General features: G+C 37.4%; 1 protein-coding gene and 1 long non-coding RNA gene across 5 annotated transcripts in view; one reads left to right on the top strand and one right to left on the bottom strand.

Moving 5' to 3' along the window:
• The window catches only part of LOC149806193 (caspase-3-like), a 45774-nt gene extending 36584 nt beyond the window's left edge, over positions 1-9190 (bottom strand). Inside the window, exon 1 of one of the 4 annotated variants that reach the window (XM_089951108.1) lies at positions 9025-9190. The gene's annotated coding sequence lies outside the window, so the exon portion shown is untranslated. Of the gene's footprint in view, positions 1-1633; positions 1956-2321; positions 3360-3691; positions 3745-9024 lie in introns of those variants that run through there. The other 3 variants (XM_089951106.1, XM_089951109.1, XM_089951107.1) reach the window with 3 other exon arrangements.
• LOC149806194 (uncharacterized) lies at positions 1072-7403 on the top strand. The gene is made up of 3 exons (XR_016414655.1): positions 1072-1118; positions 5515-5666; positions 7224-7403. It is a non-coding gene; the product is annotated as an uncharacterized LOC149806194 (long non-coding RNA).
• Positions 9191-16935: the final 7745 nt, after the last annotated feature.

The raw sequence follows: 16935 nt of genomic DNA, 5'->3' as shown, positions 1-16935 counted from the left end.
AAATCTGTCTCAGTAACAACTTTGTGAGTATTAGATAGAGCAATAAATATGTTTCCATTGCAACTTTGTAATTAGTAACATACAGATCAATCTGTCTCCATAATAACTTTGTGAGTAACAGATAGGTCAATAAATCTGTCTCCACAACAACAGATTTTTTAAATATGGTCATCAGCAGCTTAAGTGCCAAAAGGTCAAACAGAATCAGTCCAACAACAACATCTGGCCATGCAAAGAATGAGAACAAAGGCACTCTGTGAAGAGTTGATATGGATAACAAAGGCACTCTGTAAAGAGTTGATATGGATAACAAAGGCACTCTGTGAAGAGTTGATATGGATAGGCACTCTATAAAGAGTTAATATGGATAACAAAGGCACTCTATGAAGAGTTGATATGGATAACAAAGGCACTCAGTGAAGAGTTGATATGGATAACAAAGGCACTCAGTGAAGAGTTGATATGGATAACAGACACTGTGAAGAGGTGATATGGATAACAAAGGCACTCTGTGAAGAGTTGATATGGATAACAAAGGCACTCTATGAAGACTTAACATGGATAACAAAGGCACTCTGTGGAGAGTTGCTATGGATAACAGGCACTCTGTGAAGAGCTGATATGGATAACAAAGGCACTCTGTGAAGAGTTGATATGGATATATTCTTCATTTCTCAAAAGTCTTCAACAAACTTACTGTCATATTATAGAATTGCTGTTGAATTCGTTTTATGGTTGGTTTTAGTTTTGTGGCACAGAAACAGAAGTTTGTTATTTAAAACTGATGGTACAGTGGGGAATCTGTTCATCTAGTGTTTGCTCTTCAAGTTTGTTAATAGATTTATTCATGTAGATCTAAATTCTAGCACATCAGCAATCAATAATTGAACCGGCAACTTTATCTGAGAATCAGTATTATTTTATATCTGTTGGTGTTATTCACTCATCAAAGAAGTGCTTCAAACTTTGGACTACAGTGTTTTGTAGTTTAACAAATTGTGAATACAACTAAAGTGAAACCATCCACAAAATGTTTTTAAAAAACATGTTTGGCACAGTTATCGCTACAAAATGTCAAGATTTCCAGCCCATTACAATGTGTCCTTTCTAATTGGTTGGTAATTTAACATCATTAACTCTTATTAGGTCCAAAAAACAGATACAATTTTGTAGGAGTTGGTTGCTGTTGAAGATTATTGTAAACCATTAACCTGATAAACTGAGAATGCTATCAATTATTGAAAGAGTTCTCCTCCTGTTTTGTTTTTTAATGTTGATCAAGCAAAAGAGCCAACAATAAAATAATGCATGTTTTATCTAAATAAATTACACTTTACTTAAAAAAAGCCAAACAAACAATCAAGAAATGACTTTAAAAAATAAGTGCTTGCACAAATGCTTGAAAAAGCATAAGTTGTGAGCACTGGTGAGTAATTTCCTTTTTATGTCTAGTGATGCAGTCAGCATATTGTTCACATGTCAATTAAGTCTATGGTTGTTACTGACAATATTCACAATGAAAATTACATTATCTGCTGAGCTGGCCTTGAAGGCTCATTATTTTAGCTCACTAAAGTATTGCAAAAGATGATAGAAATGCACGCAGTGAGTGGGTGCCACAAAATATATGTACTTAAATCCAGTGCCACATCGTAACAATCTTGCAGCACTCATATGTCAACCAACAAGCAGCTCCATCCCCCACTCTGCTGGCACAGGCCTCAGTTGTGTAATTTTGTCAGTGCTTGTTACTAAGCTCACCACAGGCAGCAGTTCCTATAGCCCTTCACGTGGGTCCATGCTGTATGAAAGCTCACAAAAATGTCCCTGCTACTCATCTACTGTAAAATGGCTTAACCATACTTGCCATATTCCCAGACAGTATTGGGGGCCTGTTGAGACTCAAAAAGTGTCTTTTGAAGTCACAAGTGGGGTCAGTGTCTGTCATGTGACCAAAATAAGTGATGTCATCCAATTGAGAATAAGCTATCTTTTCATATAAGCCTTAAGAAAATGATTGCAAATTCAGATCTTAATAAAAGAAAAAAACATGTCTGTCTTGTTCAAAGCATTTAATACACTTACCAAGATAAAAATAGCTGATAGTTTAAGTATTATCAAATATCACCATACAGGTGTGCAAACACTCATAATCACACGCACACCGACATTAAATAAAAACATACACCAAATTTCTGTCTTTAAAATCCATTGGATGGCAAAATATATGCATAATTTCATACAGTCTTTGTTATTTTTAACAGTTCAACAGAGGGGTTGATGGTAATGCAATTGTCATAAGTGTTCATCATTATACTCACTAGAGACTGGATGGTAATGGTGTTCCAATTCTCTGCTGGATTCTCTGAGCAAAAATTGGTGAGAACAAAGTTGTTCTGGACAACAGTAACATTAGCATAGTCAATATTGTATCTGATGCAGTCTGGTCACGAGATATGCTTGTTTTTATAGAAAAATGAATATCCATAATATCTGGCACTCACTATTTCATTGGGGGGTGGGGGAGGAATAATATTTTCAAACTGAATGGGGGCTTTGCAGTTTTCTTGCCTCAAGACATCCAGGATAATCAAACAAATCAACAGTGCAAGCACAAGTGCGTGCTTATTATTGTCTTTCAATCAATCTATTTCATGGCTAAAATCATCCTCAAAAGCATAGGTCAATTAACAGAATTTTAACTAGATTATGATAATAGCGAGATCTAATCTGAATGTTCAATTCAGCTTGTTGAATATGCTGAGTATAGGTGGTGCTCCTATTCTGACAGACATTTACACACAGGAATTATTTATATTGATATTTTGATGCTGAGTATAGGTGGTGCTCCTATTTTGACAGACATTTACACACAGGAATTATTTATGTTGATATTTTGCTTGCAGTATGTGCAAAATATTAAATGCCTCACCCCTCCACTTTGCTGGAGAGCTTCACAAGTAAAACTCTGTCAATCAATTCTTATTTTCACTGGGCTTTGCTGATAGCTAATTGTTTTCTGAATCGCCTTACAAAATTAATCACATCTGAGCACTATTCTGACAATGGAATTAATGTTTTGTTGTTGTTGTTCTAATAGGGTTTAACATCTCAAAGATTTACCTACAATGGGTTGTTCAACTTTATGATCTTTACCTATGCAAATTAGCACAATGGGCTGACCCAATGCTATCTTCCAATCTTCAAACACATCACACTAGCTATTGTCAGCCAATTAAGTAATATGTGAAATGGTAGTATATAGCTGACCACTTTGCTTATTAATTGCCATTATTAAGGGTTCCCAGTCTACAAAAAGTAACATTTCTTTAACCTTGCTCTCGCTGTTAACGACTTGTATTTTCCAATTTGAAAAAAAAAAGTTTGCGCTGATGGTTCTGAAATTTGCCTGGTTTAAAGGGATTAAATAATCCTCAACTGTACAGGATAAGAATTTTTAAGACCGAAAGCGGGGTACGAGGGACCGGAGCCGGACTTACCACTGTAAATTTTTTTGGCCGGGTAGTGAAGTTAAAAGTAACGAATAACTATGATAATTAGAGTTAAATTAACATGCTGATTAGTTCAAATTAATATACATTGAAAGTGTAACGAAAATATCCTGATTTCTTCACCACCTTATACACACTACTGAAAAAGTAATCAACACTTTCAATCTAAGCACTGTTACCTTGGCGGAATTTTTCAGGTTTTTCCCAGATAGACTGGTATACATCCAATTTGGGACAGCTCTATAAAAAATTTTTATTTACATCTGGAATCAGTTCACAATTAATACTTCCAGTTCAGTACCCACGAATGTAGTTCTAGTCTATTTTTAGAACATTTTTTCCTCTCTCATTTTGGTGGTGATAGAAGAGTTTTATTTATGCATTTTTGGTAGGGATTTAAAGGTAACTGTTTATTCTTCATAATATGAGCTCAGGGTGTTGTTGTATGTGTGTATTTCGGCGACAGTGCACAGTGAGTAATAAGGCCTTGGTGATGCTCCGGAAGTGAAATGTGTGTTCTGTGTACATGGTGATGTGTTGACAGTTCAGCATCTAAAAAAAGAGCAGGTCAACCTTTGACGAGAACTTCACCGTGAAGTCATCTTTGAAGGTAGTTTAGATTAGCATATGATTTGTATTGATTGTCACACAGTGGAAAGGTCAGTACTGAGAAACCAATGTAGATAACATATAGTAAAATTAATTGTGTCCTATGTCCTGTCAGGGAAGCATTGATTCAACTTTAAATTGCTATAATATTTTTATTATTAATGATAGACACATGAGATTTTCACACCTTGTGTATATTGACTGTAGCAATCCGAAAATATAATTAAAATTTTAAAAAATTAATTAATTTTTTTTTAAAATTAATTTTAAAAAATTTAAAAATTAAAAAAAAAAAATTCCCTATAAATTCACAGAAATGGTATCTGTTGGAGATGACACTCATTATTATTAGCAGCAATGTATTCCTACACCATATTGAAGTTGCAATGGAGGATTTTTTTGAAAGCCTGTCAGCAAAAATTTCATTGAATTCTGTAATAGCACATAATAGTGTTTGTAAAATATGGACAGGAAATGTAACAGCCAATGGATTATATGGCCTATTGTCATATAAGGATCCCACAACAAACACGTGGAAGAAAAAACATGTTCACAGACTGGCACTGATGGTGAAGTTGAGAAGTCTGACTATACCAAAGGAGCTAGATGCATCCCATTTATGCCATAATAGTCTGTGTGTGAATGTGGATCATCTGGTTCTAGAGCGTCATTCCATTAATAATAATAGACAGGATTGCAAAGGTTATGGTCATTGCATTGGCCATGGTGACTATCCTGACTGCATGTTAAAGTTGAAATTGTAATATGGAATAAATTCAGGTATCATGATATATCCTTTACACCCACCCACATCCATATCAATGTATGTCTGGCATGGATGGAAGGAAGGAAGGATGGATGGATGGATGGATGGATGGATGGATGTATGTATGTGTTGAGTAACAAGGAGAAAGGAAAGAGTGTGGTCTTTATTTTAGTAAACCATGCTGGTATGACAGTGCTTTCTTAAATACATTCCTTCCTTCCTTCCTTCCTTCCTTCCTTCTTTCGTTCCTTTTATTCATTCATTCATTCATTCATTCATTCATTCATTCATTCATTCAGCTAGTCTAGTAAGTCATGTCTTGTCATGTCATGTTATTTTAATTTTGATTTTTTTAATCTTTATTTATTTTGCTTTTTAATTTCTTTATTTGTGTCTTCATATTCAGAGAAAACTGTTTCGACCTCTCCATAGGTCTCATCAGGTGGTAGTAAGTAACACAACTGCACATAACATGCGTTGTGTTACCTACGGATTTCCCCACTACAGTTTTCCCTTCTGTACAATGTGTTATTCATGGTGTATTTGAGCGCTTTCATTTTGCACATGGAATTAAGATAACTTTTTCTGTCTGCAGTGTCCATTGGCTCCTGCTAAACCTTTGCATAGGAGTGATCGCCCTTGGTATCTAGCAGTCCTTTGCAGTAGTCAGACTTCCTATTGCCTTGCTGTGTCCTGTACCTCAGATGGGCCTGTATCATATTTCCTCGTCTTGTTAGAATACGTTTCCTGGTTTTGGGATGCTTTTGATACAACTGCTGGTAAGTGCAGTCTTTATCCATTGTCTCCAGTGATCTCAGAGTCCTTGTTGAAAGTTTACCTCCCAAGTGTGTCACTTTTTTTTTCAGTGATGATCCCAGGCTGTTATTGAGTCTGTGTATTGTTGAATGCACTCTTGCCTCAAAGTTTCTGGAATAGTTCACATTCTTAGGTAATGAAACACTGATTGATCTGTTCACTGCCTCACATTTCTGTGTGTTTGTGTTCAGTCGCAATCTTTCTACAACATCACAGGAGAGTTTCATTTTCAGAACTTCTAGCAGGATGTTCTTATCATTTTCTGTCATGTTGAGATGAGTCATTTGATGAGGGCCCAGGTATGCTGATCGCATCCACCAGCTGTTAGTACTTCCTCCCCCACAGACCTTTGAATAATGCCGGCATTTGGAGCAGTCCCCTGAATAACAGCGCAGAGTGGCATCCAATACTTGGGGAAGTTGACATTTAATTTTTTTAACATCACCACTATTGTCCTCCATCATTTGTTTGAAGATTAAACCGCAACGTGCTTTAATGTCTTGGCTGAAAATTTTCTGTTTGAGCCTTTTTCCTTCTCTTGTTCTTATTCCTGGAAACATGTTTTCACTAAATATTGCAGAATTACACCGTTTGAACTGTAAACGACCCAAATGGATGGGATCCGACAGTCTTTCTACTTTCCACATTGGATGCAGAATGGTATAAGCATTTTGGAAGCCAGCAGCAGCCTGTGCATCTCCATCTGTTGTTGCATGTCTGATGAGAATCTCTTGCAGAACAAATTTTTGTCCCATTTCTCTTGCCATTTCATACTCTGAATGTGGTGCAACTGGTGACAGATTTGCTGTGCAGTCAACATGGCCTCCTGGACATTTCACATCAAAACCTTTTCCCTTCAGCCATGCTCCAGTCCAACACAGCTTGTTTTCTATTGTAGTTCCCACAATGTATTGCTTCTCTGTAACAGTTTCGCAGGCAATTCCAACAGCTTGTGATGAACTTTGACCAGGTTTCTTTTCATGTCCAAAGCTAATGGCATTGTATCTCGCATCAAAAGCAACATTTATTTGCTCAGGATGCTGAACACCACGCATAACATTAACTTGTCTGACTAGTTTCAGCTTCTCTGTCATGTCCATTTCATTCAGCTCCACAGTTGCTTTGCCTACAAGGTTGGAGGCCCTTTGCATAGATGTTCTGCTAGGTGGCGGAATGTCAGTGGCTGCAAGCAAGTATCTAGCCCTGGTGTTGCCCATTGGTGTATCTTGTAATCCAGCTTGAAACATCATATTTACAGCAGCAGGATTTGGCCCAGGTTTATTTGTTTTTATCTCATCATACAACTTATACTCTGGTGACTTAAAGCTGCAGTTTTTACACATCATAGTATGCTTCCAAGCAAGTCCCCATTTTATTTCATTAGCAATTTGGAACTCTGGTCTACCACATATGTTGACTTGATTGCCATGGCGATGAATGATATCATTCCACATTTCAACATTTTTTTTCATACAGATCATACGTGTCCCATCATGCTCATTCAAATTTGTCTCTTTCAGGTCCAGTTTTGCTTTGGATGATGGTTGTAGAATGTTTGCAGTCCCAGGTGTGCCATTACAGTCTGGTGCCTGAACTGACTTGAGACCCCCATTTGTCGGCTTTGTCACTGCTGTGAGAGAGAACTTGTCTGCATCCATTCTTCTTGTCACTGGAACAGATGCAGCACTGGAACTTGGTAGAGTATTATCAGTCAGATATGTGACTCCTTTGTTATGTGGAATATATCCAGGTTTAAAAAAAGTTGTCTTCCTCTTCTTGTACCCTTTCATGGTTTCAGTTACGATAACTGCATGTAAAATACAAGAATCATCCTCTCTCTCTCACTTATATAGTTAGGAGAAGGCATGCTAGCTTGGTTTCAGAGAACTTCACCAACTCTTCAATACTACTGGAAGCCTGACATCTGAAGACTCCTCCCCTTCATGGGTGGAAATGATGTCATGTACTTGGTTAGACCTAGCTTGCGTATTTAGATGCTACCAGATTTCAGGTGTTACCTTTCATTGACAAGCTTTGGTTTAATTGCTTCACACCTGATAAGGAAAACCATTGATGTTTATGACAAAGGATTGGAGAGACTTTGCCATAGAACAAAATTTGTCAACTTCAGGTTTTAAAATTTCATTAAAATTTAAGTTAAATTTAAATTTTCATATCAAAATATGTATGATTTTTTAAAATTGAATTTTCTAAGAAAGTTAAACAGTCTAGTTTAATTTCTAGTAATTTCCAGATTGGTGTTAGAACTAAAAACTAATTACAGTTTATTTGAAGTGTTTATCTTGATTAGCAAAATCACAATTAAACTTTAAGTTTTGTGCATTTTTGAAATTCGGCCATTTGGAATTGAGTTGTGTCTGTGTTACAGTGGTGTCAGCTAAAAGCCTGTATCTGTCCTATTCATGGATGAAAGTCCTTAAAACTTTGCAGCAGCATTTAAGAGACATTGATTTGATCATGGATGGAAGTTTTATCCATGGAGGTGAAATTGTCTAACCCTGTCAGGAATCAGTTCACAATTAATACTTCCAGTTCAGTACCCACGAATGTAGTTCTAGTCTATTTTTAGAACATTTTTTCCTCTCTCATTTTGGTGGTGATAGAAGAGTTTTATTTATGCATTTTTGGTAGGGATTTAAAGGTAACTGTTTATTCTTCATAATATGAGCTCAGGGTGTTGTTGTATGTGTGTATTTCGGCGACAGTGCACAGTGAGTAATAAGGCCTTGGTGATGCTCCGGAAGTGAAATGTGTGTTCTGTGTACATGGTGATGTGTTGACAGTTCAGCATCTAAAAAAAGAGCAGGTCAACCTTTGACGAGAACTTCACCGTGAAGTCATCTTTGAAGGTAGTTTAGATTAGCATATGATTTGTATTGATTGTCACACAGTGGAAAGGTCAGTACTGAGAAACCAATGTAGATAACATATAGTAAAATTAATTGTGTCCTATGTCCATCTTCAAAAGCGGTCTGATCATTCGGATTGCTCAACGTTTACCCATGGAAAATGAAAGTCGCGTCAATAGTTATAATAATAATAACAATAACAACAACAACAACAACAACAACAATAATAATAATAATAATAATAATAAAATAATAATGTGGACTTCGTACTGCGCCTAATTTTAATAAAGCTGTAATCATTTGCGGCTCAGACTCGAAAGACCATGCGAGTAGCGCCCTTGGAGTAGTCGTCTGTCTTTGGGGTTTTGGTAGTCCTACATGTAAGACTTGACGCTGATATTTATGTTGTGGGCGTCAAGCACCTAAAAAAAATAAACGTGCTATGTCTTACATGTAGGACCAGGCTTTTGGCAACGTCTGCTGTGGCTGTGCAGGCCTATGCGCGAGTGACAGTCCCTGTTGCAGTTGGTGCAGACCACAGGAGTCTGCCGTTTCATCAATAAAGTACGGCGACATCTCTGACAACATGAAATCACCTTATCCGTAATATAAATGAACACATTTATATTATTGATAAGATGATTTCATGTTGTCAGAGATTTCGCCGTTCTTTATTGATAAAACGTCCGACTCTTGTGGTGCAGACGTACTGGGAAGTCTGAGTTGCTGTGGTTGCTTCCGCGCTCTTCTTTCTCTCACGTTTCTCTGCCGCCAGCTGGCCTCTCCTCACATCTACGATTGCTATGCCCTTACTGACCGTCTGTCTCCAGGTGCCTCGGTCCTCGGCCTGCACTTCTTTTGCACACATCCTTGAAACGGAGTAAGGGGCAGTCGACTCTTCTGCTGCTAGTGACAGTCTTTAGCATCAAAGGAGGTGAACATACATTTTTCAAGAACGTCATTTTAAAAAAAAAAATAAAACTTCCTACGAAAACGAAATAAATAAGGTCAATAACGCCAAACCGAAGCCTCTAACGTACCGAGAGTTCGTCTAATTGGGTTAGGTTGTTTTTTTTTTTTTTTTTTTGTTACTTTATATTTGTCGTTCGTGTCTTTTTTTCTAAATTTGTATATACGTTTTGTTTACCCGCCGGACGTTTCACTGAGGTCGCACCGCCTCTGCTTCTATAAATGTATGAGTAATTAAATCATTAATATATCAATAATAGAATAATACACAAGCAGATTAGCTCGAGAAAGATTAGAAGCGATTAGAAGATATCTCCCTGTTCGTGATGCTATTAAACAAAAACTGCAGGAACAACAAGAAGCACAAGTTGAATATGCAGAAAATAAAGAACGAATTTTAAATCTATTACAAAGGTTACTGAAAGAGTTGCAGAAGCTACTGTAAAGCTTCTTACGGCAATAAAACAAACTGCCGAGCAAACTAAAAAAAATAGCAAAAAGAACCAAACAGACAAAAAAGATTTTAAGAGATCTTCCTGCTAGCTGCTCAACCTCCACATACTCTACTTAAAGGCGCTTTTGGTGAAGAACCAAAACCAATAACAGAAAAAGAAAGTTAAAATGCTTATTAAATTTATTGAAGATGCTAGTAAGGCAATAGGAAAAAAATCAAACAGCAAAAGATTTAGCTGCATTTGCTATTCCGAGTTATAGCAACAGAAACACACTTGAATATGCTAATAAGCCGGTGTCAAGAGAAAAATGGTTCAAATGGCTACTTCGAATAAAAAAGGAGGTAAGCAAGTCAGAATTAATGATCCTGATTATATGGCATATTTAAATGAAATAAATAATTATTATTCAGTGATAGAGCAACATCTTGAATCTGAAAGATTCGCTCAGACTCCTAAACCTGCAGTTGTTCTTATAAGTTGACGAAAAATGATTTTAAGGCTATCGCGAATGCAAAACCAGAAGAAGAAGTTTATGATATTGCTGCAAAATATAAAAAATAAGGGTAAATATGTAAGAACAAAATATTCTGATTCTTGGACAAAAGATGATTGGGTTAGAGATGTATATCTCATCTCTACTCAACAAAGTTCTCTCAAAGCTGATGATCTAACTTTCAAAAATTTCAAGAAGAAGTAAGAGAGCAATCTAAACGATTATAACTTGTAACTGAAGATCAACCGCAATCTCTTCGACGATAACTTCTTCAACTTGCTCAACCACAAATTTCTCAAGCAGAACTAGAACAACAAAACTTATATAAACAACAAAAAAGAGAAAAAGAAAAATATATAAAACAGCAAGTAAATGAAATTAAAAGTAGATTTACACCTGAGGCTTTATGTAATATTAGAAAAATAACGACTAATGATAAATTAATAGATATTGCAACAAAATTTCATGAAAGAGACAAATATTTAAAACCTGAAAATGTTGGATCTTTGTCAGAAAGTGATTGGATTAGAAGTGTTACTGCTGCTACTGGTATTGCTCCTTTTAATGAAAAGGGTAAGAAAAATAATTTTTAAAAAGTGTTTCATGATGGAGTAAGAGAAAGAAAAAACAATTAAAAGAAGAAGATGAAGCTTTTTATAATCAACTGATTGGAAAAATCTGAACCGAAAACCTAAAGTGGAATAGGAATCTGTTCTGACAGTGTTCTTGCCGATGTTGATCGCTTAGAAATTTTTATCGGAGGAAAACGTGCAGGAAATAACTCTCCAGAAATTATTAATGAAATATCTGATATTTGTCGAAGGTTGTTTACAGGCGGTGTTATGGATCGTGATATTTATCATTCTCTTATTAATGAAATTGCCGATGATTATTACAGCGACGGAAACAATTGATAAATCAGCATGTTATTTAAAAACGATTATACACAATGCTCAACGTGGGCCTATAATAGTTAGTGTAGTAAACTCACTACTGCAAACTTACAAAGCGATTTACGGAGATGGACTTGGAAGTATCGTTAAGGGTTTATTCAGAAGGATGGCTCCAAAAGTAATACCGATTGCAAAACAATTAAGGATGAAAGCCATTGAAACTGTTCGCGATAAAGGTATTAGTGCTGTTGTTGATATTGTCGGTAAAGCACTTTCATCAATCACAGAAAGATTAGCCCGACTAGAACAAAGAAAACCACAACCAGTAAAATTACCCAACACTGAAGTTATGCCTGCAAATATCAGTAAAATAATAAATAAAGCCGCAAATTTAAAAAAAAAACTAGCAGAGTTGGCTGTTAATGAAGTCGTTCGTGCAGAATTGACTAATAAAATCATGGTTGTAGCTATACCAGAAAAAAAAGAAAAAATATAACAGCAACTTTAATAGCAGGACGTGGTCTTCGTATTAGACGAATATAGTTGTAATCAGATGTTCAAACGTATATCCGATCTAGCATTTGATATGGACGCACCAATTCTCAAAGGCGAATCTATACGCGAGTATCAGTATTACACTTAACACTGGAGCAAAGGTCACTCCATTTTTTCTGCCTATACCGCCCTCCTCCTAGTAGAAAAAACAAGCTGGCTGACTCTCTCTTTTTGGAGCAGTTTCCGAATCTCACGGACTACGGAAATTCGATAGGTGGCAATCTGATTATTCTTGGAGATTTCAACTTTCACTTCGACTGTCTCGGAAACTCAAATACATCAAAACTCATAGATTCCATTAATGTTTTCAACCTCAAACAGTCGGTTAACCAAACCACCCATAAACATGGTCTCATTTTAGACTGGATTCTTCATAGAACTGATGATAACATTCTACGGTCTTCCCTGATATCCCATGACCTTGCATCTGATCACCTCTGCATTATATGCCATCTGGACATATCAGTCCCTAACCCACCACCTTTATCTGCTACTAAGAGAAACCTCCGTATGATAAATAGAGCCAAACTAATGCACGACATCCATGCTAACCTAACAACTTGCTTACCTCCTACCGCAGAACAACTCGATAACTGTCTGCGTTCATTGCTTGACAAACATGCCCCAGCTACCAAGTGCAGAGTATCAATTCAAAAGTGTTCTCCATGGTATAGCAGTGTTAGGGACCAGCTTCGCACTGCTAAAAGAGACCGCCGTAAAGCTGAGAGGCTCTGGCTTTCCACCAGACTCACTATTCATAAGCAAATCTATGAAGTCGCTAAGAAGAATGTCACAAATATAGCCCATGCAGCAAAATCAGCCCACTACACTACTAAGATCATGGAAAGTTCCAGCTGCAAAGAACTCTTCGAGATTACTAACAAGCTAATGTTAAGGAACAAATCAACACCACTTCCAACTACCTTCTCTCCAGTCGTCCTTCCTGACATCTTTGCAAATTTCTTCTGTGACAAAGTACAAACCATTATAGATAAGCTTGACACCACAATTCAATTGACTCGTCGTCACCATACGGTTGGGATACAGAATTTGAGCGGCAACCATTAGCAGCATTTTAACCTGTTTCTATGGATTTCGTATGTACAATCCTGAAGAGTGCACCAAAGTCATGTGAACTTGATCCAATTCCAACATCACTGCTGCTTGAGTGCTTAGATCCAGTATTGCCTTCACTAACTGATGTTATTAATACCCCTCTCTCTCATCCGGGAAATTCCCATCATTTTTCAAAACTGCCATTGTAAAGCCTCTGCTGAAGAAACCAACGCTAGACCATAACGATTTAAAGAACTACCGCCCAGTTTCTAATATCCCATTCATATAAAAAATCTTAGAAAAGGTCGTTCTATCCCAGCTTGTATCTCATCTAAATTCAAACAGTCTTTTTAGCAATGTACAATCTGCATATCGCCCTTGCCACAGTACTGAAATTACTCTTCTAAAAGTAGTTAATGACATTCTCTCTGCGTTGGATAGCGGAAAGATTACAGTCCTCACCCTCCTTGATTTGTCTGCAGCATTTGACACAATAGACCATGATATATTACTTCAGCCTTACTGTGGTTCAAGTCCTACTTGGTCAACAGGACACAAATTGTATCTGCAAATGGAATACACTCCAGCCCAGTTGATCTATGTTGTGGTGTTCCATATGGGTCTCTTCTTGGACCTGTTCTCTTCATTCTGTACGCTCAGCCGCTCTCAAGTGTCATAGATTATCCATTGTCTCACCAATTGTACGCTGATGACACCCAAATATACAAATCTAGCCACCCAACCGAAGTTGATGCTACCATCCAAGGTGTAGAGAGGAGCATTTATGATGTGAAATCTTGGATGACATGGAACAAGCTGCAGATGAATGATGATAAAACTGAGGCCATTCTGATTACAACACAAAGACTTTCTCATTCACATCCTTTACCTCAAACAATAAATATCAGCAACGCCAACATTAAATTCACACAATCAGTACGAAACCTAGGTGTTACTCTGGACAGTACTCTCACATTGCACCAACATGTCATGAACATATGCAAGGCTGCATATCTTGAGCTGAGACGCATCAGCTCAGTTCGCAAATATCTTTCAGGTGATGCCACTAAAACACTTGTCTATTCATTATACTTTCAAGACTGGACTATTGTAACTCAATTATGTCTGGTTCATCTCAATATCCACTCCAGAAACTTCAAAAAGTTCTAAACACAGGTGCTCGGATCTTACTTAAAGTACCACGATCAGAGCACACCTCCATGCTGCTCCGTACTCAACACTTGCTATCCATTCGATCCAGAATCAAACACAAAATTGTTTCTCTGTGCTACGTTTCACTGTCGGACTCTAGTCCAACATACCTATCCGATCTCACCCATGTGTACACACCGGTAAGATACTTACGCTCCTCTTCTGACAATCGTATACTCATTATTCCCACTGTGACAACAAAGTCATATGAACAGCGTTCTTTTGCATACCAGGGCCCAGCAACGTGCAGTGAATTGCCCACTGAACTTAGACACAAAGACACTATGATCACATTCAAGAGGGTTCTCAAAACTCACTTATTTGGACTGCAAGAACAAACTTAAAGACCTAATAATGCTTCCTACCAGAAATATTCTCAGCATGTTTTTTTTTATTTGTAATGTTTTTCTAATTTCATGGTGTTTGTTTTTGCAATAATATTATTATATGTTTTTTATCTTATAGTTGTTGTCTAATATTGTAAAACTCATAGAGCTTTTAAAGATTAGGCTCTATACAAAGTCCTCATTATTATTATTATTATTATTATTATTATGCACGTGTACCAAATCAGCGTGGTCGAATCGAATTGCAAGTTCACGATACAGGCAGATATTTTTTTTAACCTGTTGAAGCGTTTGCCTGACACGACATAAATTCAGGTAATCTTCGTTCAGCTTGGCTAGTCTTAAGCACATTTTCTTAGGAGGATGAGTCAACAATGGATGGTCAGACCGGGAGACTGCCCAGCTTTATATTGTTCAAGCGCGGACGCGATAGAAAACATCCCTACACTGTTTAGAGTCGGAACACTAGGATAGTTTGATTTGAGAGTAAGGGATAGAGAGAAGTCAAAGAGCATGGTTCATCATAAAAATGGAAAACAAACGACAAACGCCTTGTTTTCAAAACAAAACATTTTTATTCAAATAACAACCAACAATTAACAATTAACAACTTTTAAATAAACAATCAAACACTTTTTCAAAGAACAAACAATTCCAGGAATGGAAGTATTTGGGCCATTGATGTACACTACGTTTCCTATCTAAAGACAAAAGATAACCATAATGGTCACAAAACCATTTATCTACTTTGTCATCGTTTCTAGAAGAGTGACGATCAAAATAAGTTACTAAATGTTCTAAAGAATATCCAAGACTGCGTTGATGAAGGAAATACACACAACTATTGTCCACACACCATGGAATATGTGCCTTGTAATTTCACATTATCGAATCGTGTTGTCTGAGCATTTCTTCTCATGAAGTCAATGATGTCGTCTTCCAAAGGTGGCAATCCTTACGAATCAAAATACTCCACACAACCTTCTTTAGGAAAGTAGACGGCTAACCAGTGGGTTCCTGGGAGATGACTGTCGTCCGCGTTGATGACATAAACTTGATTGTCTTGAGGTTTGCGATGAGGTAGTTCATCTTTAGTACACACGACAGGATTCCAAGAAGCAGTGTACGAACTGTGGTTCAAAAGGTAATAATGTTCCAAGGTATCCATTTTTGTGAAGCTTTTTCTTCTTGTTGTTCTTCACTGGTAATGATAAGTGATCAATTCAATCCGGACTTTTTGCTCATACATGTATGAAATGTAACCGTTTCTTCGTTTCGTCTCTGCACTCTTAGCCAAGAGAGCTTCGATGCGATGGATCTCTAGAGTTATCAGTGGAGGAGAGGAATGATCACGCAAGTCTGTATACCACTGATGCAACACAACTCCTTCTGAGATGAGACTCCAAGCTTCGTCGATACTCGTCCAATTTTTCTTGACCCAGCATCAGACATTTACCGTGTTGAATTTGACTGGATGATCGTTTTGACATCCATAGAAATCCTTCTTGAACAATTCCGTAATGTTTTCTGCCAGGTGTTTGGTATAACAGGAGACTAAATGTTGTTCTTGTTCTGGCCATCTGGACGTCATCACTATGTCCTTTTTATCTTTGGCTTGGGGTTCTTCTTCCACGGAATCCTCCCATTCCATTGCCATAGATTCTCCACTATTCAGAGAGGGATTACTGCCTTCTAACAGCCAAGAATGACTACTCTCAAACTGCTGATTTATATGGTATTGTCGAATTCGGCATACAAGGTGACATTCACCATGTGGGGTAGAGATTTAGTAAATGTTCCACACGAATCTGACCGGATCTTATAGTGTAGAAATGTCCCTCACCGATGCCTTCGTCTGGAGTGAAATCAAAAGCCCACAAAGTGTAGCCTCCTGCATAATCATCGTACGTAATGCTGTGACTAGTGTTGGTTCCTAACTGTCCGGTGGCTTCGTATAGGGACAAGTGCGATCTCAAGTAATTCTTCTTGTCACCAAACCTAGGTTCGAAGGGTCTGGTACACAAGGTCTTACCATCGCGACTGACTACAATCTTGGATACGTCGTAATGATAGATGTTGAAAGGAGTTTCATTCTTGACTCCGTTGAAGCCTATGTTGTTCACGATACCAAGGATTAAACGTTTGGTTATCAGGCCTTGGAACAGATGATCTTTGATCATAAAGTACTGTCCAGTGGGAATGGTGAAAGTATTCACTTCCATCCGTCGTATCGGATAGTTGGCAGTCGTTCTGCTCAAAGTGTGAATGATGTCGTTTCACACTTTAAGTAACACTTCAACACGTAGTGTTTGGCTTCTTCGATTTTGGTTTTGTAAGCTTCATCAGTTGCATCCATGAAACGGAAAGCGGTACTGCTGAGAT

The sequence above is a fragment of the Sinohyriopsis cumingii genome, chromosome 2, assembly GCF_028554795.1.
Source record: "Sinohyriopsis cumingii isolate HCF-2022 chromosome 2, ASM2855479v2, whole genome shotgun sequence".
Taxonomy (NCBI): domain Eukaryota; kingdom Metazoa; phylum Mollusca; class Bivalvia; order Unionida; family Unionidae; genus Sinohyriopsis; species Sinohyriopsis cumingii.
This window is presented reverse-complemented; position numbering and strand designations above follow the sequence as displayed.